Source organism: Dasypus novemcinctus, chromosome 23, assembly GCF_030445035.2.
Source record: "Dasypus novemcinctus isolate mDasNov1 chromosome 23, mDasNov1.1.hap2, whole genome shotgun sequence".
NCBI classification, from domain to species: domain Eukaryota; kingdom Metazoa; phylum Chordata; class Mammalia; order Cingulata; family Dasypodidae; genus Dasypus; species Dasypus novemcinctus.
The window spans coordinates 25,911,660-25,939,490 of record NC_080695.1 but is presented as its reverse complement, the minus strand read 5'-3'; the positions used below and the strand labels follow the sequence as shown (position 1 = coordinate 25,939,490).

General features: G+C 37.9%; 1 pseudogene; it reads left to right on the top strand.

The window, feature by feature from the left end:
- Nucleotides 1-27,831, top strand: part of LOC111760601 (uncharacterized) — a 48,458-nt pseudogene that overhangs the window by 3,954 nt on the left and 16,673 nt on the right.

Below are 27,831 nucleotides of genomic sequence, written 5' to 3'. Positions count from 1 at the left end.
TCACTTACTGTATTTTCAAGGTTTATTCATATGGTCACATGTAAAAATACTTCATTCTTTACTGGCCAAATAATATTCCATGTATGGAGATGCCAAATATTGCTGATGCAATCATCAGTTCATAGACATTTCAGTTGTTTCTCTCTTTTGACTGTTATGAATAATGCTGTGATAAACATTCATGTGCATGTTTTTTGTGGACATGTTTTCATTTCTCTTGGGTATATGCCTACAAGTGGCATATCTGGGTCATATGGTAACTCTGGGTTTAATTGTTTGAAGACCTGAGACAGTTTTACAAAACACCTGCATCATTATGAGAGTTCTGATTTCTTCATATCCTTGTCAACACTTGTCATTATGTGACATTTTGATTCTAGTCATCCTAGTGTGCATAAAATGATATCTCATTTTGGTTGGGATTTGCATTTTCATAACAAAATAATGATTTTGAGCATGTTTCCATGTGTCAATTTGCTATTTTTATATCTTTCTTGGAGAAGGATCTATTGAGATCCTTTCCCTATGTCTTTTTCATTGAATTTTTGGCTTTTTATTTCTGAGTTGTAAGAGTTATTTATATACTATGTGATATATACATATATATCTCATATATATCAGGTATGTTTTGAAAATCTTTTCTCTCATTCTGTAGATTGTCTTTTTCACTTTCTTAATCATGTCTGTAACAGTTTGATATGGGTATGAATTACAAAAACAGATATTGGATTATGTTTGTAATCTGGTCTGTACCTGGGCATGATTAAGTTATGATTAGGGTTTGATTGGGCCACATCATTAGGGTGTTGGGTCTCCACCCCTCGATGTGTGGGGACTCATGATAAAAGACATGGCAAAGGACAGAGTTGGAATGGTTTTTGATGCCGGAGTTTTGATGTTGGAATTTGATGCTGAAGCCTTAAACTGTAGCCCCAGGAAATAAGCTCACAGAGGAAAGACAAGCCAGCCTCAGGAAGAAAGACAAGGAAGTCCAGGAAGATGCAAGCCCTGGGAAGAAAGGAACCTTGATCCTAGAGATAAACAAGACCCTGGAAGGAAGGAACCCAGGACAACTGAACCCTCACAGTCATTGGCAGCCATCTTGCTCCAACATGTGAAAATAGACTGTGGTGAATGAAGTAACTTATGCTTTATGGCCTGGTATCTGTAAGCCCCTAATCCAAATAAATACCCTTTTGAAAACCTAACAATTTCTGGTATTTTGCATCAGCTCCCCTTTGGCAGATTAATACAGCATCCTTTGAAACACAAAACTTTTACATTTTTATAAAGTCCAATTTATCTGATTTGTTGTTGTGTTTTGATGTCATACCTAAGAATCCGTTTTCAAATCCAAAATCATGAAAATTCATTCTGATTTTCTTCTAAGTTTTATCATTTTAGTTCTTATGTTTAGGTTTTTGGTATATTTTGAGTTAATTTTTGTATATCATGTGTGCTAAAGATCCAATATCATTCTTTTGCATGGGGCTCTCCCGTTGTCTGAGCACCATTTGTTCAAAAGACTATTCTTTCCACCATTGAATGGTTTTGATCTATTGTTCTAGATTCTCAATTCTAGTCCAATGATATGGATGTCTGTCTTTGTACCTATACCATACCAGTCTGATTACAGTTGCTTTGTAGTTGGTTTTGAAATCAGAAAGTACAAGTCCTTCACCTTTTCCTTCTTTTTCAAGATTGTTTCAGCCATCCTGGATCTTTTGCAATTCCATATGAATTTTAGAATCAGCTTGTCAGTTTCTACAAAGAAGTCTGTTGACAGTCTAATAGGGATTCTGTTGAATGTGTAGATTAGTTTGGGGAGTATTGCCATCTTAAAACATATTAAGTCTCTGATTCATGGAGAGGGAATGTTTCCCAATTATTAAGATCTCTGAAAATTCCTTTTGACAATTTTACGTAGTTTTCAGAATATCAATTTTGCACTTCTGTCAAATTGATTTCTAAGTATTTTATTATTTTTATGCTATTGTAAGTAGAATTGCTTTCTTAATATTACTTTTGGATTGTTCGTTGTAAATGTATAGAAATACAACTGTGTGTGTGTCTGTGTGTATTGATCTTGTATCCTACAACCATGCTGAATTCATTCATTAGTTCTAATAATTTTTCATGAATTCCTTAGAGTTTCCTATGAAAAACACCATGTCATCTGTGAATGGAGTTAATTTGACTTCTTTTCTTTCCCTCACCTACTTGCCCTGGCTAGAACATCAAGTGCAATGTTAAACAGAAATACTGAAAGTGAATATACTTGTTATTGTTTTTAATTTTAGGAGGAAAAGCATTCTGTCTTTTCACCATTAACTCTGATATTAGCTGTAGATTTTTTCTGGACATGTCTTTAATCAGGTTGAGGAAGTTCCCTTCTATTCCTAGTTTGTTGAGTGTTTTTTATCATGAAAGCATTTCAGATTTTGTCAAATGCTTTTTCTGCATTGATAGAGATGGTTATGTGATTTTGTTTGTTTCTTCTTATTCTTTTTGTATAATATATTACATTAATGAACTTTTGATACTAAAGCAACCTTGCATTCCTGGAACAAACCCCACTTGGACATGGTATATAATTCTTTTTATATTTTGCTGTTAATTACTAAATATAAATATTTAATGCAATGTTTACTAATTTTAACCTTAGACATTTCCTTTATATCAACCCTCCTATTCAGGTAGATGAACCTGTTTAACTTCAGGCAGACCATGGCAGATCTTGCCTATTTCTGCTTCTGTATCCTATTCAAAGCCTTCTGCTTACCTAAGGTCTGCCTCCCTGCTTTGCTCATCATCTTCCCACATCCAGCTTGGGTTGCTCCTCATTCTCCAGACTCCACCTGACTCTTAATGCTCTAAATTGCATTTAGATTTCACTGGGAGTTATATGGTACAGTTTTCACTCTGTTCTAGAGTACACATCATTCCTTTCTTTTTATAGCAGGTGTTCAGCAAATATGTATTAAATGAGTTAGGTACTCTTACTTTCTTCACTTTATGGGTTAGGGAAATGAGGCACAAGTTGGTTAAATACTTTGCACAGGGTCACACAGCTGGGACCCAACCTCAAGCCTGTCTGATTCCAAAACCACTCTGCTATACTACATACGTGTGCTTGGAGAAAAATCAGGCAGGGACTTTCCTTGTTTGTCTTTCTAATCCTAGTCTATTATAGCGCATATACATACTACAGGATCATTAAATATTTGTTGAATAAAAGAAGACTGATCCAAACATTTGTATTATAATATCTAGAGATAGTTTCAGAAACCAGACTTAGTAGGACATAAGGAAAAAATAGGAATAAAATGTGGCTCCCCTTACTGGTACTCCGCCATGGAACCACCGTGACCAGTAACGGAAGAAACCGCAGCATCGATCCTGAGAGAGTGGCCACGGCAGCCACCGCGGGCAGGAAAGGGAAGAGGAGACGCGACGTGGGGGCACCCCCGGGACCCAGAGGTGCCCCAAAGGATACCGCAGGGACAGACGCGGGACACCAATACATGCCACCACAACCCACCGAAAGTACCCGAGGAGAGTGCAAACCACAATCCATGTGGTGCAGCAGCGCTCCAAAATGCATTCAGCAAATAACGACCGTGCCACAGCGGTGAAAGAGGTTGTGGATGCTGCAGGAGCGGGTGGGGTGTACGTGGGGCTCCCATACGTTTTTTTATTTCTTTTTGTTTGTTTGTTTCATATTCCTTAAACATTACCTTTGTTTTTGAGGAGAAAGATAACAGAAGAGTAATGATATATCTACTAAAAATTTCTCCTCTTTATATTCCCCATAGCAGGATGCCTTGCTTTAAGCTCTGTTCAGTAGGTAATTTTCATGTGTGTGTATGGCCTGATATTAATGACTGTAGAAATCAGTTAGCTCATAATCGCTGCCTAGTCATCTGTGAGGCAGAGCAGATGTCTTTTTTAGTACATTTCGTATGATATTCCTATTTCCTATTTCCATAACAGTAATAAGAATAACATAGTAAGCCGTATTGGTACTAAGGAATGCATTGATGTCATTGTTTCTTTCCAGAGACTTTTACCCTTTGCGGTGGTCGGGAGTATGGATGAAGTAAAAGTAGGAAAAAGCATGTTCAGAGGCTGCCAGTACCCCTGGGGAGTCTTACAAGGTACTGTGTGATGAATGTGAGCAGGCTCAGAAACAATTATAATAATATACCGTGCTTGTCACCTCACAGTCTCAGAAAAGGACTTTAGCTTAAGTTAATTTTAGTAACTCTTGCTAAACTGCAAATTAAATTACTACTAGGAGCACAAATTGGTTTTCAAATGTGCTAATATTTATTTGACCATGATTCATTTTCATCAGGGTTTTCTGGATGCTGCTTTAAGCTACAATGCACAGAGGCTGGGTAGGACGGCCTCTTTAAGCCCAACGTGCCATGTGCGTATTTTCTCTCTTTGTGTGCGTAAACCATGACATCCAGATGATTGGGAAAGATTTTGAACAAAAGGAACTTTCAGCCAAATTGGAGCATAAATACTGGTGTTTAACCATGCTGAATAAACTAATTGCTACATAATTTATAAAGTATTCTTTTAATTTTTATTCTTAAGGAAGTTTTAGATTACACAAATGTTATGTAAAAATATAAGGGGCTCCCACATACCCCACCCTCTCCCCCCTCTCACGTCCCTCATTAACAACATCTTTTATTATTGTGATACACTTGTTACAATTGATGAAAACATATTGAAGCATTGCTACTAACCATGGCTTATAGTTTTCAATATACTTTAAACTTTCCACAGCACAATTTTACAGGTTAGGACAACATGTATAATGGCCTTTACCTGTCATTGCAATGTCATGCAGGACAATTCCAAAGTACCAAAAGTGCCCCATTTGACACCTATGCTTCCCTCTCCCTCTCCTCAGAACCTCTGGTTGTTACTGTTTTTATATGAATGTTACAAATTCTTCCATTTTTAGTGTAATAATAAGTCTACATCCACCCATAGTTGCATTGCCCTCTTTCGTTTGTTCATTCATCACTCTTGAGGATTTTAGGATGTGATGCCCACTCTGATTCTGATTGAGAGGGCCAAATGGATGGAACTGTCTTCCTTGCAATTGTGGATACTTTCTATATTTTGGGATAGGTGTTTTCCATCATCTTCCTTTTGTTAGTAGTCCTGGGCAAGTCCAATGAACTGAAGAGTAGGTGTTCCAATTCTGCTGAGATTCAGGGCTCAAAAGGCATATGAACAAACCAAAGATTTAAGTCTCTGGAACATGTATTTAATGAGTATAGTGCTAATTATAGGTTCAAATAAAAGAGGCAGAATAGCCATGTGTAGGGAAATTATAAATGAGTCTAACCCTTTACATTGGGAACATGTATTCCAAAGTAAGACCCACTGACAGAGTGCTGAATTCCTGAGATTATCTGCCCTGTCTATAATGTTTAGATGTCTCTAGAGCCTTCAGAAACTCCAGTGTTTGAGGCACTGTTTACTGTGACCATGAATGAGATCCTGCTGAGATGTGCATAAGCATAGCCTCTGGAATGACCTCAAAACTCACTTTGAGATCTCTTAGCCATAAAAGCTCATTTGCATTTAATATTTCCTCCTTTTGATCAAGGTATTTTTCCAAATGCATTGGCAGTTGCCTCCTGGTAATAATCCCTCAGTGCTAGGAAGGCTCATCCCCCTGAGTCCTGTCCCAGAAATTAGGGCGGGGGAGGTAGTGCATTTATATGCTAAATTTGCCTTAGCAAATTTAGGCTTAGGCTACATTTGAGCGACAAGGAAGTTTATGAAGCATTTTTAACTGGTCTCTAGAAAAAAGAATGGGCAACCATTTCTAAACCAAAGAAGTGTAATTTACCTTTGGCTAAAGGTAAATTAGACCCTTGACATTTATATTATATCATTTTATGATGAGTTGTAATATTATAAAAAGAAGTATTAATAATTAACTGTCTGGTTCATATACCTTAATGCTAATTAATGGACAATAGATTATCTTTACCCATACTGGATTCCAGATTCTTTGGTTTTAAAAATTAACTTATGTGCTAGGTAGGAATCCCCTGAGCTAACCTGTCAACATCACCATCCCAGGGTCAATGGAATGGAGGAATAAAATATGATTTAGAGTGGACTTACTGGCATTCTACTATAAAGCTATTGTGACTCTAGCAATGAAGAGATTGTGTCATTGATGTGGGGATAGTGGCCACAGTAGTTGCTGAGGGCAGGGAGAGGGAAGAAAAGATGTGATGTGGGGCATTTTTGGGACTTGGAATTGTCCTAAATTATATTGCAGGGACAGATGCTGGACGTTACATTTCCTGGCTTAACCAACTGAATGGAGTGGGGAAGACTGGAAACTACAATGAAAACTGTAATCCATGCAGTGTTTCAAAATGTACTCATGAAAAGCAGTGAATGTGCCACAATTCATTGCATTGAAAGAGGTTGTTGATGTGGGAGGAGTGGGGGAGAGTAGGGGTGGGGTATATGGGAACCTCTTACATTTTTTAATGTAACATTTTTTGTGATCTATGTATCTTTTTAAAAAAAGAAGAAAAGAAAATGAAACAAATTAACTCAGAAAATTTTGAACTTAAGAAACATTTAAAATGACATCTTTTTATGAACTATATATATAATTTAGTCACAATATCATATACAATGCAATAATTTCTTGTGCTTAGTCTTTTGACACAACAAACAGGAGAGAAAGTCACAGGAATTTATTCATTAATTTCGAATATTGACTAATGCAGTCTCATAAATATGGGTTGCATAAATAGAATTTGATAATTAAAACATGCACAGATGTTAAGGTCTTTGCATTAACAAAATTCACTTTAGTGAAATTATCTTACATACTCTGTTAGGTCTCTGTAATATATCCTGAGTGTATTTAGTAAGATGCTAAGATAATTATAAATGAAAACAACCTATCCTAATATAACTTACTATTTTTTCTATTTCCCATTTATGCATTTGATTATACATTCAAAGAAAATTTCCTGGTCCATTAATGAACTGTACTTATAATTGGTATATAGAATGCAACCAAAATTGTACTTTAAAAATTATTAACAGATTAACTATTAATAAATTAAATTGTTAGCTATATGTCATTTCAAATGTGTTTCTCATGCATGCCTTCATTACTGAGTGCCAGGGATTGATAAAGAGTGTTACAACTTCATTATTTTTCTCACTAGTGGAAAATGAAAATCACCATGACTTTGTTAAACTCTGGGATATTCTCCTTTGCACAAATATGGGAGACATGAAAGAACAGACCCACACTCGACACTATGAACGTTACAGGTGCTACGAACTCCACACAATGGGCTTCACAGATGTGGGTCCAGACAACCATCCAGTCAGGTGAGTGGGGGAACTTGCAAAGACAAAGAAATGCATAATTTGGAATTCCCCCCACAACCATGAGAAGGAATGAATTGGAAAGGAGAATAATCATATTTCTTGCATCTTGACTTTTACGTTTTCAATCATCTAATGACTTAGATGGAGATATTTCTTAGGAGCAACCTAATACAAGGTCTCTTTTATTTCAGTATATGTTGAAACATATGTCTGAGAGAAAACTACATTATTTTGTTCTATTTTTTTATGAAATATAAAATTCCATATAAATATATTTATATGAAATATAAATATAAAATAGAGACTCGAAAAGAAGATTGGCAAAATTGCACCAAATTGGCAAAGAATATTGAAAAGGGCTGGAAGGAGGAATGATGAAAAACAGTGATGTAATATCATGAAAGGTAAGTGAAAAGTCTGAGAGCAGATGTGGTTAGCCTCATTGAAGAGGAAGAGGATATATGCTGCCAAAGTATGGCAGTGCACGACAATACAGATGTATCAGTTATGGTTCCTTGAAGACAACCAAAATTGAACTGGCTCTTTTAAATGATATTTAGAAAGGCGACTAGCTTTATTTAAAATTTGAAAATAGTCTCATAAATTAGAGGTTTCCCCAAATTTTATTATCTAAAGATGTGAAAGTGTGTGATATAATAGAAAGGGAATAGGAACAAAAATTCACTGATATATGTGTTTCAAAATTCTACCATTTTTAATATATACTTCTACATACTTTAGTATCAATGCATATTAAATAGAGCACCTGCTTTTTACATCTCCTGATATAGAAATTTCCATATATTGCATGGCTACACATGAGAGTATATTGCTAAATGTTCTTATGTGGGAAATAACATTAAAAATATACATATTTGTACATGTTTATTTATATTAACACATTAATATGAGAGTATAAAAATCCCTGTTTAGTTTTCAAGAGATCTATGAAGTCAAAAGACAAGAGTTCTATGATCAATGCCAGAGAGAGGAAGAAGAGTTGAAACAGGTTTATGCAGCAAGTAAAGGAAAGAGTAAAGGAAAAAGAAACTGCATTTAAAGAAGCTTAAAAGGAGGCAAGTACTGCCAATTTAATGTAATTTGTACTCATTTGGATGAGAGCTTTAATCTCAAGTGTTCAGTTAAGACATTTTTAGCTACTTGCTGTTTTTCAAAGCTTAGCCATTTAACATGTTTCTTAACACTGCCTTTAGAAACACTGCCATTTAGAAATTATGGTCTGTAATTTTATTATTTTTAGAGCACTTGTAGAACTTATTATTTCAATGATTCCTAAAAATCATTTTGAAAAATACACTTACTTTCATCATCTTTAGAATTTGAATTTTCACACAAAAGGAAGCTCAATAAAACTAAGTGCTGATTTCTCATCTGAAACCATGGAGGCTAGAAGGCAATGGTCTGACATAACAAGGTACTGAAAGAAAAACATTTCCAGCCAAGAATACTCTATCCAGTAAAGCTGACATCCAAAAACAACAGAGTGTTCAAAATGTTCACAGATAAACAGAAACTAAGAGAGTATGCCAATAAGAAACCTACACTTCAAGAAATATTAAAGGGAGCTCTGCAGGAGGAAAAAAAAAAAACAGGACAGTCTGAGTTGGAGGAATGTGTCAGAACAACTAAAATGACAAAAAGACAAATAAAAACATCTGACATACACAAATCCAAAGAAAATAAGGCTAATGTAAGTAATTCTTTCAGAATAATAACACTGAAGGTTAATGGATTAAACTCACCTGTCAGAGACACAGATTGGCAGAATGGGTAAGGAAATAAGCCCCATCTATATGCTGTCTACAATAAGCCCTCCTTAGACCAAGGGATTCAAGGAGGTTGAAAGTGAATGGCTAGAAAACATTCTTACCAGCAGACATTAGCCAAAAATGGCAGGAGTAGCTATACTAATATTGGACAAAATAAACTTTAATCACAACACTAACGTAAGAGAAAAAAATGAACACTAAATATTAGTAAAAGAGGTAATCTTTCAAGAAGAAAGAACAATCATAAACATTTATGCACCTAACCAGAGCACCTCCAAATATGAGAGGCAAACACTGAAAAACCTAAGTGAAGGAATAGAAGCCTCTACAATTATAGTGTAGGACTTTAATACACCATTATTGCCATTAGACAGAACATCTCAACAGAGAATCAATAGAGATAAAAGATAATGTGCATAACACACCATACAAAGATAACAATTTAAACCAACAATAAGAACTGTGCTTTACATTGGTTATAGAAATGGCTAGACAATTTATCAATTCCATGCAATCCCGAACAGAAACCCAATTTTGTATGCATATATACAAAAAAGTGCCAAGGACTAAGAATGCACAAGTTATATTAAAGAAAACAAAATAAGACGTGCTCTTCAGATATTAGGCCTTGTGATAAATCTAAAATAATTAATGCAGTGTGGAATCAGCACAGGGATAAAAAGACCAAAGTTCAAGGGAATTTTTTGGTTTTCTTTTGCAGAGTGAGTGTTGTAGAACCTTTCTATGTCCTGAGAAAGATCCACAATTCTATGCATTTTTCAAAACTCATAGCTATGTACACTATGAAGCATGAATTTTACTGTATATAAAATTTTAAAAAGAGTAACCTAACTGAATAAATGAAATAAACCTGTGATAGGGTTAATTATGTCCCCAATGAAAGACATGTTCTTAATCTTAATCTACATTCCTGTGGGTGTGAACTCATGTGTAAATAGGATGTTATTTTCAGTTAAGGGATGGTCCCAGGGAATCAGGGTGGGCCTTAATTCGTACTCCTGGGGTCCATTATCAGACTTACCAGGAGAAATTTGGACACAGGCAGAGAAGGCCACACAGAAGGGGCAAGTCAGCAGAAAATGAGATCCCAGACATAGGGAGACAGATAACCACGCAACAGGAGGCAGAGAAAAAGCCAAGGGACCCCAAGGATTGCAACAAGCCAGCACTGGACTGAAACAGAATTTGGGGAGAAAGCATGGCCTTCCTGAGGCCTTGATTTTGGACTTCTAGCCTCTGGAACCATGAGCCAATAAATTCCTGTTGTTAAGCCAACCTTTCGGGTGATATTGTCAGAGAAGCCTGGCAAGCCGAGACAAGGTCCAATGAAGGAGACAGAGAAAGAGAAGGCTTCTTTTAGTGTCTATAGATTAAGTGTACTAAGATATCGATTAGGAAATGGGACAGATACCAGTAAGGCTTGGTTTAAAAAAACTAGGTAAATACACACCCCCTCCCAAAAACAAATACATACTTGGGGAGGTCAGAACAGATGACAATCACGACTGGATTAAGCAAAATCACCACTTACTTTCTGGTTGAAGTGAGAAAATAACCTCTGAGGATATGTGCTGTCAAACCAAAGAGGTGAAAAATATGGAATTTTATAACTCTGATGAAAGTAAAATGAAAGAAAATCTACATCATCTCTAAAAATATCAACCATACTGTAGGAGAAATCCAAAATAGTATGCAAACTTTAAAATATGAACCTAAATCTATTACGAAGAAATAACAACCACAATGAAAGGGGTAGGAAAGGAAAGAACCTACTAAGAGTAACTAGGGAAAACAATATTTTGATACGGTGATGCTGAGAACAACAACAAAAAAAACTCCTCTGCATAGCTATTGTATTCTAGTTAGTAAATTTAGTTCTCACACAGAATGGGCTAGCAATTTTAAAATGACTTTATGCATAAAAACTTGGGTTAAATGAGTAAAGAAATATATTATAGATATGGAAAGCCAGTTTTCTCATTGTTGGGAAAGAAATTACAATCAAGGAAAGGGGCAGATCTAGAATAAACCTTATGATTGTTGGATTTTAATCAGAGGTTTTCAAATATAATCAGGTTTTTAAATACAGGCAGATTTAGAAATAAATATATAAGTATATGTATACATGAGCTACTGTACTTATATTACTTCCAACCTTTGTCTGCTGAGAAGGCCAAGAAGCATTGACACCCCAATAGAAAGAGGACATCTGGTGCCCAGATCTTGCTTTCTAAATACCCTTTAAATTAAAGGAATCAGGAATCCTTGGAGAAGTAGTTGATTCCCAGGGTGAGCAGGGGGATATAGAAGATGAACCAGGAGCATCATGTTTTAACAAATTACAACAAATTTCTCAGTAAAGGATAGGAGGTGAGTTCAGGTTTCTCTCTTGGACAGAGAGAGCTGGAAAGAACATTGTTCCCATACTTAAACACAACAACAGAAAAACAAATTAATTCCAAATTCATGACTTTTTTTTCAAATCCATTGGAAAATGGTCACCGAGAAACCGAGTGACTCAGTCTAAGATGACCAGGAGCCTACAGGGAGAAAAGAGATGCAAGGACTCACTTACCTGGGGTGGATGCAACCAGACTCACAGAAGAATTCAGCTAGAATCGTTCACGATTTGGTGAAGATTAAGGGTGGACTGACCAGCCAGAGCACAGCCCCTATGGACTGCAAAAATTGGACAGAGGAGGTTCTCTCCCTCTTACAGGCTCTTTCTCCTTAAACCCAAATGGGAGCTCACAGGAAAGATCAGAGATTGTCATAAGAAAGTATCTGTTGACAAACCTGGCAGAAGAGAACAGCAACCAAAGACATGAAATTGCCTGAAATGTTTTCCCCATGTCCCTTTGTGGAACAAAACATTTAATCAAATGGGGAAAGAATAAAAACAGTCTCCCCCTAGGTAACTGGTGAAAATTCACTGCAGCTGTGGAAAGAGGAAAAGATAAAACAAAAGCTCAACTTCTGCATGATGGGCAAAATCCAAACTGGACCCACAACTACAGCTGAGACAGAGGGGCTGGAAAACTGAGTTAGGTGTACTGCCACTGCTCTCCTCCCTACCCAGGTTCTAGGAAAATGTGGCAGCCTAAGACTGAAGCTTAATTATAGGAACAGAGGGGAAATCTGCAGAACTTTTGTTCACACGCACAAAACTATACACCACTTTTCTAACACCCTTATTCATAATTTCTAAAAACCTAGAAAAACCCAACCATATTACCAAAGGTTTATAAACAAGCAGTTTGTAGAAAATCCATAAATTGGAACACAACACCACAGAAAATCTGAACTATTGAATCAAACAACTTGAATGAATCGAAATGCATTTTGTTATATGAAAAGACAGATCCAAAAGTCTGCATATTATATGATTCCATGTATATAACACTGGGCATAGGGATAAAAAATAGATTAATGGCTTTTAAAAATTATGGTGACTTCTAATTTGTCCGAATTTATTAATGCCAAATCCAAAGTCATGAAGATTTTCCCCTATGTTATATGCTAAGGCTTTAATACTTTTAGATCTCATACTTAGATCATTGATCCATTCCAAGATATGTTTTGTATATGGTATGAAGTAGGGGTCCAAATTTATTCTTTTGCATTTGGCTATCCAGTTGTCACAGCACTATTTTTTGAAAAGACTTTTCTTTTCCCATTGAAAAGACTCTTCTTTTCCCATTGAATAGTCTATCAAAAATCAATTGGCCATGAAGGTATGGGTTTCTTTCTGAACTTTCAATTCTTTTCCATTGGTCTAGGCTTTAGTTTGCCAATGGACTACCATCGCAAAGACCCAGAAATGTGTTGGCTTTTATAAAGCATATTTATTTGGGGTAAAAGCTCACAGTTCACAGTTCCAATTTGTGAATAGTCCAACTTGATGTACCATAAAAGGCACTGTCCCAATAAGTCAGCTGCCTCATGCTAAAGCAAGATGGTGGGCAATCTCTGCCTCGTCTCTGCCTTCCCCTTCAAGCTTCCTCTCACTCATCATCTAATATGATGTTGGATCAGGTCTTTCAGACTCACCTGCACCACTTTCTTCCCAAATTCAGCTGCAATTTGGCAAAGAGCTTGCCTCTTTCTGGGCCTCCATGTCCGTCTTGCCTGTTCTGCTCTCTTCCCAAATTCACCTGTAAGCTATCAGGCATAGAGCAGGGCAGGTTTTCTCTTGAGCTTCTCCATGGGCCCAGTCTCTTGGGGTTTCATGCTTAAGTTATCCTCTCACACATTGCAGATACAAAATCAGGTTGCTGGGTTGCATTTCCTCTGTCCATCTGAGGACAAAGTGAGTTTATATCAGAACCAGCAAGGGGGCAAGGACAAATGTGAGTCACACCTCACTGACATAGTGGAATAAAAAGCCCTAAAACAATCTTTACAGGTAATTAAATAAAAATCCACTCTGCTAAGTTTAATGCAACCGAAGGGTACCACACAGAGAAATAGATTCATTTACAAACATAATCTTTCTCTTTTTGGGATTCATAAAATAATATCAGTCTTCCACACTCTGTATGTATATTCTTATGCCAGTACCACACTGACTAGTTTACTGTTGCATTGACGTGAGCTTTCAAATCAGAAAGTGTGACTCTACCAACATAGTTCTTTTTCAAGATTATTTTGGCTATTTCTGGTACCTTGCATTTCTATGTTAATTTGAAGATCATTTCTGAAAAAATGTTGTTGGAAGTTTTACTGGGATGCTAGAGAATCTCTAGATTGCTCTGGATAGCATTTTTAAACATACTTTTTTATTTTTTACTTGCCAAAGATGCTTAGATTACATAAATGTTACATGAAATATAGAGGGGATTCCCATATGCCCCACTCATATCACTCCCACATTGTTCGACTTTAATAACATCATTCATTAGTGTGATACATTTGTTACAATTGGTGAAAACATTTTGGAGCATTGCCACTAAATGTGGATTTTAGTTTATATTGTTGTTTTTGTAACTTATTACAAGATTTATAATGACCTGTATCTGTCATTGCAATGTCTGAAAATGCTCCCAAATTGCAGCTATTTTTCCCTCTCCATCCTCTCAGAACCTCCAGTGGTCATTGCCTCCACATCAATGATAAAACTTCTTCCATTGCTAGAGTCACAATAAGTCTATAGCAGAATAGCAATTACTTTACTCTAGTCCATCGGGTATTCCCCAATCCTGAGGATTCTGGGATAGTGATGCCCACTACAATTCTAACTGAGAGGGACCTTAGATCCCATGGGGCAGATGGATGGGACAATCTTGCTTGCAGCTGCAGACTCTCTGTTCCTTGAGATGCTCATTATACATCATCATCTCCTTGTTATATGTCCTGGGTAAGTCCAATGAACTGGAGAGTAGGTGGTGCAACACTGTTGAGATTCAGGGCCCAACTGGCACATGGACAGCTCAAAAATGCAAGTCTTTTGGGCATACACCTATCAACTCTACTACTAATTATAGGTTCCAATAAAAGGTACAGATGAACTTGTGTAGGAAAACCACAACTGAGTCCAACTCTGTCACATTAGGGAGCATAAATTCCAGCCAGACTCCTAAGCTGTCAGTTCTGCCTATAATATTTGGATTTCTCGAAAACTGTCATATGGTCCAGTAATCTCACGGCTCAGTGTATGCCCAAAAGAATTGAAAACTGTGACACGAACAGATGTATGCACACCAATGTTCATAGCAGCATTATTCACTATTGCCAAAAGTTAGAAATACCCCAAGTGTCCATCAACCAATGAACGGATAAACAAACGTTGGTATATACATACAACGGAATAATACTCAGCTGTAAGAAGGAATGCAGTATTGATACACTGAATAACATGAATGAATCTTGAAGAAATCATGTTGAGTCAAGCAAGCCAGACACTGAAGGACAAAATTACATTAGCTCACGGATATGAACTAAGCAAATTGAGCAGACTCACAGAGTTAGAGTCTGGATGATAGGTTTACAGGAGACAGAAAGGGAGAAGTTTGTGAGTCAAAACCCATATGTACAAAAGCTATGATAAGGTGGAATTGCATAGTTGTATGGTGGACGGGCACAACTGTGATGCAGTGATGCTACTAGGTTGGGGGTGCTGGTCTGTGAGGGGGCAGGAGGGTAGGTTGGACTGTCCATGGAACTGGAGATTTGCAGGTATGTGGTTGAAACTACAATGTTGGCAATGTTCTTTTGCCAAATATGGCAGGGGAGGATTACTTAGGGTGCTGCATGTGGGGGGTATGCAAGAAAGGGCACAGCTGGGGCAGGCTTCTAGGGAATGTGTAGTGTTGATCCTTTCATGGTGTGTTGTATCAGTGGTTGGAGACCCACATAATGAGTGGGAAGGTGTTGGACTCCCATCCTGGAGAGTCCTGCTATGCTCTCAAATAGAGTGGTGGGAGACTCTTGAGAGCATGAGCAGAGTCTTAAGGAGAAGACAGGCCAGTATGTCAAGCCCTCAATGTTGTTGCAAGTAACTATGAATCTTATGCTCCAATGAGTTAATCTTGGTGGTTACCTTGGACCCCAAAGTTAGGGGAAGGGAGAATAAGAACAGATGGAACATGGGGCATTTTAGGTGTGATGGAATTCTTCTATATGTTAATGCAATGTTGGATATAGACCAAGTTAAATTTCATTAAAGTTTATAAAAGTGTATGGCCCAACATATAAAGCATAAAGTAAATCAATGACTTTTGTTAGTAGCAATGTTTCACTATTTGTACATCAATTTTTGTACTTTTGCCAAGTTCCAGCCATGACATGGGTTCCATCAGTCTCTCATAATTATTCTTACTTACTAAAGATATATTTATTTATTCCCCCCTCATTGTTGTGCACTCATTTTCTGCTCTCTGTGTCCATTTGCTGTGTGTTCCTCTCTGTCTACTTGTCTTCTCTGTAGATGACATGGGGAACTGATCCTGGGACCTTCCAGAGTGAAAGAGAGGAACTCATTCTGTTTTGCTACCTCCTCTCTCTGGACTGCTACATCTCTTATTGACTCTCCTCTGTGTCTCCTTTTATTGTATCATCTTGCTAAGTCAGCTCTGTTCTCAGGCCAGCTCTCCACCCAGGACAGCACTCTTTGTGGGGTAGCTCAAAATGTGGGCCAGCTTGCCTCCACCAGGAGGCCCTGGGAATTGAACCCTGGACTTCCCATATATAGATGGGAGCCCAGTTACCTGAGACACATATGCTTCCCCCTCAGTATTCATAAAAGACAGAAATAGAAGTTTTAAAAAGTTAATAAGGGAAGGGCTATTCCAGTGGGTTATTACATTGCAGTTCCATTAAGAGTGACTTTTAGTATAATTAGGAAAATTTCTTCCAGGTTACCTTTCTTTTTTCTGTGAATATTTTTGTGGCTAGAGCTAATTAAGAGTAGTCTGGCTGGAGCAGCTAAACACTCTCCACAGGCTTGTGATAAGAGCTGGGTCACAAAGAGAAAAGCAAATTTTACGACCTAGGTGTGAAGAGAAATGGGTCATGGTCTGCTACCATTGAGTCCAAAATCCTCCTCTCATATTTCATAGGAAATTAAATGCCTCTTTAGGTTATTCTTTCCACACGTGCTACTTTTTGAAATGAAATGTATGTGAAAATGGTGATTTGGACTTTGATACCAACTTGAATTATTTTATAGGCTCATGTGAATATATTTTAAGGGAAGAAGACAACTAGCTTCTGGAAGAATGACCCCACCCTCCATCAACAAGAAATCCCTGGTTACCTTTTAAAACTTGCCAGTCTCAAAGAATCTAAAATTAGAATGGAACCAGCCTTTCTGTGATGGTTGTTCCTTATATTCCAAGTTTGCAGGAAATTCCTCCTTCCCTAGGCACCTAGCCACATATGGATGTGGAGATCCCTACTCTGCCTCAATTTTCACTCCTCTCTTGAACTTCCAAACCCTTCTAATGTACACTCTAGAATTCAAGGTCATCAGCTAAAGCCTCTATGTCCTCAACCTCTTCTTCTTTTTATTCTGGAAACAGCTTTATTGAAATAGAATTCTCATACCATGCAATCTCTCTAGTTAAAGTGTACCACTAAAAAGCATTTAATATATTTACAGAGTTTGTATCCATCACTACAACTTTAGAAGACAGAGACACAAACCATAGATTTTATTAAAAGATAGAACCAATTTTAGAAACAGATATGCATATAGCATTGAAACACTGCAGCACAATAATAGAAAACTTACTAATTGATGGTTTCCCCTGGTAAATCTAACCACTAGGAAAACAAAAGTAGAAACAGAAGAAAATGCTCTTACCTGATGACTGAAAACACAGGCTGTGACGGAGGGCCTGACCAGATTTTAGGTCAACAAACAGAATTTGACCTCATGCAACATGTGTTCAAAGATTGGCTCATAATTTTTTATTCATCCTATCAGTCTGTCTTTTAAATGGGAAGTTCAAATCATTGCCATTCAAAATTTTTACTATAAAGGTATTTCTTCATTCATTTGGTTCTTTGTCTTTCTGTTGTTATACCTTGCTATTGTCTGCCATTTTACCCTTCAATTTATACTTCCTAAAATCTTCATTTCTATACTCTTCTCCAAGCCTCTTATCTGTACTTTTCCTTTCAGTCTGCAGCTCTCCCTTTACAATCTCTTGTAATTCTGGTCTTCCTGTAGCATATGCTCTCAATTTTTGTCAGTGAAGCCTTTAAACTCACCCTCAGTTCTGAAGGACAGTTTTGCCAGATACTGGATTCTCAGATAGCAGTTTGTCTCTTCCAGTACCTTAAGCATATCGTACCACTTCCTTCTTGACTCCATGGTTTCTGATAAGAGATCAGCATTTAGTCTTATAGAGGTTCCATTGTATGTGATGCTTTGCTTTTCTCTTTCCACTTTCAGAATCTTCTCTTCATCTCTGATATTTCTCATTCTGAATTGTGATTCTCTTGGAATAGGTCTATTCAGATTTATTCTGTTTGGAGTGCGCTGTCATTCTTAGATATTGATGTTTGTGCTTTTCATAAGTGTTGGGAAATTTTGTTCATTATTTCCTCAATTCTACCCTTTTCTATTCTCTTCTCCTTCTGGGACACTGACAATGTGCATGTTTCTGCCTTCTGCTATGTCATTAAATTCCCTGAGATGCTGTTCCATTTCTTACATTCTTTTCTCTTTCTGTTCACCTGTCTTTTCAAATACAGATGTTCTATCCTCAGAATCCCGAATTCTTCTTTGAGCAATTCAAATCTGCTCTTGTGCCATGAATGTATTTTCAATGTCATCCATTGTGTCTTTCATTCCCATGAGCTCTGATATTTTGCAGGTTTCCAAATTGTTCTTTATGTTCACCAAGTGCATTTTTAACATCCTTTAACTCTTTAGTCATATTTTCCTTCAATTCTTGGAACTGACTTCAGAGATTTATGATTATGATTCGTTAGTTGTCTTAAATCCTATATCTCTTCTGGGTATTTTGTTTATTACTTTAGCTGGACCATCTCTTCCTGTTTCCTAATATGGCTTAGAATTTTTTGGAGATGTCTTGGCATCTTAATATGTTGGTGAATTTACTCTGTTCAATTTCTCTCTATTATGTAGTTTTCTGGATTTTTCTTTACTTTTCTTTGATTTTTGGTTCCACTTATTCTAACTCTCCCAAATTGCCCAACTTACACTATCAAAATCAGGCCACAGACTCACTAATGGGGCAATTTTCTCCCAGGGGTGGGACTAAAGGGAGACCAAAAAGCAGATATTTCTTTGCAATTCCCTCACTGCCCAATTGACGGCACTCATCATAGCACCTTTCAGTGGATGTGTTTCTTTCACTTCTGCTTTTCTGTGTTTCTGGTCTGGACAGAGCTGAGATTCAAAACAGGCTGTGCTGGCTGAATTCACTGAAAAGAAGCCTTCTGGCTCACCTTTCCTTTTCCCCTTATAACAACTGACAGGAAGGAAGACATCTGTTCCCCTCTCAGTCAGCTGCCATGAGCCATGGGTTTTATCCAGGCTTAATTTTGAGGGCTGATGATGGGAAAACTCCTGGCTGCCACAGTTTTTGGTAACTCATATTTTTTGTTTTAGTTTCTTTTTCTCTCTGTCTCTCACCCTTCTGAGAGTTGTGCACCACTGTCCTGTTGTGCTGACCCCAAACAAGGTCCCTTGGACACCTTTTGGCTCTCTCTCCATTCATTCTGTGAGAGAGCTGTTCCCTGCCTGCCTACTGTGATACCAACTTCCTGGAAACTCTCATTTCACTCTTTGATAGCATCCTTCGAAGCACAAATGTTGCTAATTTGGTGAAGTACAATTTATCTTGTTTATTCTTTTGTTGTTTATGCGTTTGTGTCATCTCTAGGAATATGATGCCAATTCAAAGGTCATTAATCCAAGCTCCTATGTGTTTTCTTAAGAGACTTGTAGTTTTAGCTACTATATTTAGATCTTTACTCCTTTATGAATTAATTTTTCTGTGTGTGGACTGATGTAAGGATCCAATTCATTCCTCCACAAGTGGCTGTCTGGTTGTCCCAGAACCATTTATTGAAGAGGCTGTTTTTCCCCACTGAATGGTCTTGGCACCTGTGATAGTTTGAATTTTGTGAATCCCAAAAAAGAAAGATTAAGATTTTGAACTAATCGATTCCTGTGGGTATGTTACACTTAGACTCACTAAATTCAGTTGAAGGAACTTTGATTAGATTACTTGATAAAATTGCTTTGGTCCTTTTGATTGGACTACTTCAGTACCTCAAGTTGAGTGTCCACCCTCTTGCCCAATCTGATATAAATGGAGACACAGGAGAGATAGTTACATAGAGGAAAAGGAAGGTGCCGTATTTGATACTGTAATGTGAAAGAAATGACTCCAGTTTGGCCCAAGGCTGAACTACATGGAAAGAAGCCCCCAAGAGGCTCAAAATGCTGAACCCCAGGGAGAAATGAGCCATATGTCTGATAGCTTGAAGCTGAATTTAGAAAGAAAGCAGAGCTACTGAGACTCATAGAGGAGGTCTGGAGAGAGACATGCCTATGACTAGTTGTGTCACAGGTGAGCTCTGAGTGACAGATTCTGGAAGGGAAGGCAGGCACATTGGCATAGATTGGTGACTATCTTGTTTCACCATTTGGCCAGACAGCAAGATCAACAGTAGCTGAGTTTGGTGAGAAAGTGCCTCTGATGCTGCCTCAATTTAGACATTTCATGGCCTCAGAACTGTAAGCCTTTACCCCAAATAAATCCCCATTATAAAAGCCTAAACATTTCTGGTAATCCGCATCAGCAGCCCTTTGGCAAACTAAAACAGCACCTTTGTAATTCCAGATCCCCAAGTCTATTCCATTGACCAACATGTCAAACTTCATGGCAGTTCATACTGTCTTAATTACTGTTATTTTGTAGTATGTTTTGAAATCAGGAAGTGTGAGTCATCCAAATTTGTTCTACTTTCTCAAGGTTGTTTGCCCTAACTTGGGTTCCTAGAGTTTCCATATGAATTACAGGATCAGTTTGTGATTTTCTGAAAATAATTTAGTTGGGATTTTGTCAGGGATTTCATTGAATATGTAGATCAATTTGGGGGTTATTTCCATCTTACCAAGTCTTACAATCCATGAACATGGTATTTTTTTCATTTGTTTAGATTTTTGAATTCTTTCAACAATAGTTTGTAGTTCTCAGAGTATTAGTTTTCTACTTTTTTGTTAAACTTATTTCTAGTTAAAAAATGTTTTTGATATTATACATAGAATTATTTTCTTAATTTCATTTTTTTAATTACTCATTGAAAGTGTATAGAAATAAAATTGGTTTTTGTATAATATCCTGTGTCCTGCAACCTTGCTGAACTCTTTTATTACTTTGTTTTATGATGGATTCCTCAAGATCTTGTATACAGAATAATGTTATTTGTGAATAGAGAGAGTTTTATTTCTTCTTTTCCAATTTGGATGCCTTTTATTTCTTTTCTTGTGTACTTTCACTGGCTAGACATCAATTAAAATGTTATATTCAAGTGGTGAGAATGGGCATCCTTGACATTTCCCTGATCTTAAGGGAAAGCATACAATCTCTCATCGTTAAGCATGATGTTAGCTATGAATTTTTATTTTTAATTGTTTTCCTTCACCAGGTTTAGAAAGTTTCTTTCTATTCCTGGTTTGTTGAGTGTCTTTATCATGAAACAGTGTGCAATTTTATCAGATCATTTACTGCATGTATTGAGATGACTGCTTTTTTGTTTTCCTTTTAAATCAAATGTTATCATGAATTAAGTTCATTGATTTTCAGATGTTAAACCAACCTTGTACTCCTGGAGAATCTCACAGGAATCTTATTTAGTCATGGCATATAATTCATTTTATATGTTGCTTATTTGGTATTCTAGCAGTTTTTTTTTTTTAACAATTTTAATCTATACTTTTAAGAGATATTGGTTTGTAGTTTTTTGTTTTGTCATATTTTGTATTGTTTTGGTATCAAGGTAATGATAGCTTCATATAATGAGTTGTAAGTATTCCCTCCCCTTCCATTTTTTTGGACGAGTTTATATAATATTGATATTAATTCTTCACAGGTTTTCTGGGAATAACCAGTCAAAGCTTTGGGGATGAGCTTTTCTTTGTGGGTATTTTTTTAAAAGTTGAGGTGAAATTCTCAAACAGAAAATTAACCATTTTAAAGTGAGATATTCGGCAACATTTAGTATATTCCCAGTATTGTGCAACCACCAACTCTACCTTGGTTCAAAACATTTTTCTTTGTGGATACTTTTTTAATTACAATCTCAATGTCTTTACTTGCTTAATCCAATTAAACTGTTTCTATTTCTTCTTAAGTCAGTTTCAGTTATTTGTCTTTTTCTAGTGATGTGTCATTTCACCTGTTACTTAATATAATGGTATACAACTTTTCATAATATCTTTTAAAATTCTTTTTTACCCTGCAAGGTTGGTAGTAATGTCCTGTCTATTTTGGTCTTTTTTTTTTAGTTAATTTTTTATTTTTAAAGAGGGCTTAGATTACTTAAATGATATATCAAAAATACAGGGAACTCAATATACCCCACCCTCTCCCCCATCCACAATTTCCCTCATTAAAAACATCTTTCATTAGTGTGGTACATTTGTTACAATTGATGGTTTTCGTTATTTGAGTCTTCTTTATTTTCTTTTGATTAATTTAGCAAAAGGTTTGTCAATTTTATTGAAATTTTCCAAGAACCAACTTTTGGCTTGGTTGATTTTCACTCTTGTTTTTTCTTCTCTATTTCTTTAATTTCTGCTCTAATTTAATTATTTCTTCTCTAGTGCTTAATTTAGATTTAGTTTGCATTTCTTTTTCCACTTTTTAATATGTATGGTTAGATTATTGAGTTGATTTGTTTTTCTTTTTTAATATAGGCATGTATATGCTATAAGTTTCATCTAAGCCTTGTATTGATGAATCGATAAGTGTTGGTGTGTTGTAAATTCATTTCTTTTCATTTCAATTATTTTCTGATTTTTTTTGTGATATCTTTTTTGACTCACTGATTATTTCAGTGCTTGTTGTTTAATTGGCACATATAGGTCCATTGCCCAAATTTCTTTCTGTTATTGATATCTAATTGTTTTATATTTTGGCCAAAAACCATTTTGTATGATTTCAATTCCATTAAATATGTTGAGGTTTTTTGTGGCATAGAATATGGTCTCTCTTTGAGAATTTTCCATGTGGACTTGAGAAGAATGTTCATTCTGCTGTTTCAAGGGAAGATGCAAATAAATAAAATCAGAAATGAAAGGGGAGAAGCTATGACTGACCACAAAAATTAAAGTGTACTTTTCCGTTTCCACACATTTGTAGGCTTTCTAGTTATATTTTATCACTGATTTCTAGCCAGTGGTGTCATGATTCAAGAAAATGTGTCCTGTGATTTTGCTATTCAGAAATTTATAGATACTTTTTTTAGGGCCAAGTTATGTTTAATTTTTGTAAATATACCATGTGTGCTGAAAACAATGTAACTTCCACAGTGGGTCAGTGTACTATCCACATGTACTTATAAAGCTAGTTTGTTTATTGTTCAATCTTCTAAATCATTCCTGAATTCTAATCTGCTTATTAAAGCAATTACTGAGAGGTGATATAAAAATCTTCCACTTTGCTAGGATGGATTTGACTATGTCTACTTGTTGTTTTGCCACATTTTGCTTTATGTGCTTGTAGCCACAATTTTACATTGTGATTTCTTTTCTGGTGAACTGAACCTCTTATCTTCTGTGAAAACCCTCCTTATGTTTACTAATGCTTTTCCCATAAATAATTTTAAGTGATACTACCACAACCAGAGCAGCTTTCTTTTAATTAGTATTTTAGTTATTTAGTGATTGATTTTAAAATTTTCTGTATCCTTAAGCTATGGATGTATCTCATATAAAGTGCATACATTTGTGTTTTTGTTCTTGGTGGGTTTAATATAATCTGACAGTTGTCAGCATTTAATAAGAACTTTGATTCTTTAAACTCAATGTTATCCTCTTAATTTTCAGTTTACAGTCACCATTTTGTAATGTATTTTCTATTTTCCCAGACTTTTCTATGCTATTTCCCCCTTTTTTTCATTCCTTTACTATCTAGATGATATCCTGTCCTCACTGTCTCACCATCAGGAGCCATATGAAAACAGTTTATTATTAATGATACTAAGTTTGGCTATTTGCTTGCAATGGTCTCCACTATCCATATCCTTTGTTCAACCTTCTTTTCCCAATGACTGTTTTTTTAATTTTTTAAAGATTTATTTATACCCACCCCCACACCCCATTGTTTCACACTCACTGTCTTCATGTCTACCTTTTTTCTAGGCTTCACCAGGACCCAAATTCTCAACCTCCCATGTGGGAAGGATGCACCCAATCACTTGAGCCACCTCCACTCCCTGATTTCTATGTCTTTCATTGTGTGTCCTTGTGTAATCATCTTGTTGCATCACCCTTTCACCACAGCCTCTCTTGTCAGCTCGCTGACTTGCTCATCTTCTTTAGGAGTCACTGGACACCAAACCCAGGATGTCCCATTTGGGAGGCAGGTGCCCAAGGGTTTGAGCCATATCTGCTTCCCCCCAATGACTTTAGCATGCATCGATGATTTGGGGCTCAAATCATTATTCCATTGATCATCAGAAGATGGTAATTTGCTATTTCCATTATTATTCCTTTTACCTTCAATTCTTGGTAATCTCCTGTACAGAAGAGATTTCTCCTCTTCCAGCCTCCTATTTAAACATTTAAGTGTATGGGCGACTCGTGGTTACTTCTTTTTGCTGTTTCCAATGTGTTATAAAGCATTGTTGCCATGATTCATTTTAATGTTCAGGTTGTCCTGATTGGGTCAGTGGCAGCCTCTTCAAGCTCATTCCTGCCTCCGCTCCCCACCCATTTTTAATATCTTTATTTCAAATTCATAAAGTAAAGTAACAGAAAAGGCAGCTCAACTAGTTATGGGAGTGTTGTTGAGCGGGGAGGTCTCTGTCTCGCTCAGGCCCAAGAGTTGGGGGGGTCAGCTCCTACCGGACCGCCGGCGGGGGGTGCTCCAGGGAGAGAGCACCGGGGCTCTCCAGGCGTGGGGGACGTGCGGTTGGGGAAAAACCACAGAGACCGCCTGAGCGCAGGAACAGGTCTGCTTTATTACGGAAGTACACTTAGTTATATAAGGTTGGGTAGGGGGAGGAGTGTGATGAAGGGAGGGCTGGCTAAGGGGCGGCTGTGGATAGGCTGACTGGGGAAGAGGGCAGATTGTAGGTTGGCAATACGGGCGGGACTGGCGGGAAGGGCGGCGGGGGCTGGAAGGGGAGGAGGGGCGGAGAAAGGCGGTAACATGGGAGCATAATTCCTAAAATGTTCTGTCTAGACACTTTAATCTCATGAAATTCCAACTACTAACTTAGTTATTCCTCCAGTGTCCAAAAAGATATACAGATAAACAGATTACTTAAGTGACATAGTCAAGGTCTCCTTATTGAAAAACATGAAGAGAAAAAAAAAGTTTAATCATTTTCATATCTCACAACACCAAAGTGTTTTGTTGAGCTATGAAGTTGACTGGTAACCTCAACAGATGCTGTAGTGAGAAGCTACAGGTCCTGGATGCATGCAAAGTGCTCTGTAGCTAGCCTACCCTGGGTTGGCTGTGCTGATGTTTCTTATACCCTAGGAAGGGGACTTAGAGCAGAGACTGACCTTGGAAACGGGTTAAAAACAAGGGATTTCCATAGAGGAGGGAGGATCCCACAAAGCAGGAATTGGTTGGGGCGTAGGGGAAGACAGGAAGAGCTGGGTGGGGAAGGACCAGAATTCAGAAGGTCCGCCAAGGCTCCAGAGAGGAGCTGTCCTTAGGATGGCACAAGGAGGGAATCAGGGGGAGGGGGCGGAGAGTGGTTAATAAGAATGTGGGTGCGTGAAGGTTTCAAGGGAGGTGATTGGACGAGGGAGAGGATTTATAAAGCCCCGTTGCCAAGGGAGCGGTCAAACAGGAGAAGACTCAGAGGAAGAAGGAGCTCTCGTCCTCCTCCTGCTCCTGCCAGTCCCTCTTTTCCACTCCTTGCATCCTGCTGACTTGCTATTAATTAACCTGTTGACCTGCTAATCTACTGACCTGTCTCTGAACCCTCCTACAAACCCTCTCCAGCGTGTCCACCTGTTTCCACCAGATTCCCACCCCATTTCCTCCGGCCCAGATTCCCACCCCCTACTTCCCCCCCGCCCCTGCCCCTTCCCTCCCTGCCCCCCTCCCCTGTCCCTCCTCTGCTACTGGTCCTGTATCCCTGGATCTGCTGACATGGAGGTGCTGGGGCACCTCTTCTGGCTCCTTCTGCTTGTCTTGTCCTGGCAGGTGCCTGGTCACCCACCCACCAGTGTGACCAAATATTGAGCAGACATAAGTTCCTTCCTGGTTATTGGGCAGTTAAAATACTGTGGTTTAGGAATTTGGTGTTCCTGGAGGTCTTTGGGCTCCAGCTCTTCCCTGGCAGACCCAGGACTTCAGCGCAGGTTTCTTAACAAGACTGAACTGCTGCCCATGTCGACTTCTGGGTCTGCGGCCTTGCTTGTTCCAGGCATGGGAAAGGCTGAAATGTTGGAAACGTTGAACAGCTAAGCTCTAGCTTTTAAAAGTAAGACCCTGTTCAGAAGCAGATGTAGCTCCAGTGGTTGAGAATCGGCTTCTCATGTACAGGTCCCAGGTTGCATCATGGGTACAGCTTCAAGACAAAACGAAAACACCAATTCTCATTGGGGGGTGGATTTAGCTCAGTGGTTGTTTGTCTCATTAACATGTACGAGGTGCTGGGTTCAATCGCTAGGGCCTCCTTAAAATATGTGTGTATATATATATATTACTCCGATGTTAGGCTTTTTGTTCCTGGAAGCTCTGTTTAAGATCCTGCTTCAGGCTGTGCAAATTTAGAGTTCAACCCGTGTGTACTTTGCTTTTTTTCTAGAACTATGTTATTCTTGAAAGCTTGACAACCCTGGGAAGGGTGGTACCTAATCCTTGGCATTATTGCTTGTCTGTTAAAAAAAACAAAATGCTGTCTGCACGTTGTACTTTCCTGTTTCTTTGTGGCTTTTTAGCAACTTCTGGGTCATCCCTTTCCTTCACCTCCTTCAGATGACCATTGCTTCTGGAGATTTCCCACAGGAGATCAGTGCCAATTGTTTTGATGGGAACCCTGAGAAGTCAATCAGATGTGGAAATAAGTGCCTATAGCCTGCTTGGATGTATACAAGGAGGGGAGGGGAGCTTTGCAAGGAAAATGACCAGGAAGGAGCTGAGTTAATATCCTTCCAGCCTGAAATGTGTCACGTGCAGCCTGTTGATTTACCCAGAGGATAGGTCCTTCTTTGATGTCCTTAGGTTTGTCCAACCATAGAGAAAAACTCGGTTCCAACTGTAACAATTCACTTTTAAAAAACAGGAAACTCTCCCTTCCCCCCACAAAAAAGAAGAGGAACAACAAGATTTGGAGAAACCCCATGAAGAGAAATTGGTGTTGTTTGTTTGTTTGCTTAGTATATCCCAGATTCCTAGGCAGGGATCTAGAAAGACTCAATGTACATTCACATGTAGGAACAGAATCCTGGTCACTTCACTCAACACAAAGAAGAAACTATTCTGCTTCTGTGAATACTAACAAAGGAAAGAACTGTTTATTTGTAAATAACCTTTACTCTTGGAACAATTGTGGGGTCGGGGACTTTGCTGCATTTTTCACACAGGTAAGCTCTCTCTCTCCTGACCTCAACTTTGAGCATTTGGACAAATTCACCTGTCTTGAGTCCGACCACGACCATCCCTTCTGGTCATGTCCACCTCTAGAAATCCTTGAGGGTTAAGGTCAACTCTTAGTCTCTGCACTTTTTGGAAGTACATCCTCCAGGCCCAGCCAGAGGGAATCTCTGTTTGAGAATGTTTCCAAGATGCTTTGTTGGCATTGTCTTCTCTGCCTTGCTCGGTTGTTCATTTGCCTGGCTTTGTCTCCCCTAGAAAGGTCAAGGCTCTGTCAGGGTCTTGTCCATTCTCCTGCTTTCCAGGATGATATCCATACAGGGGAGTGGCTCTTATTTACCTGTCTCCTG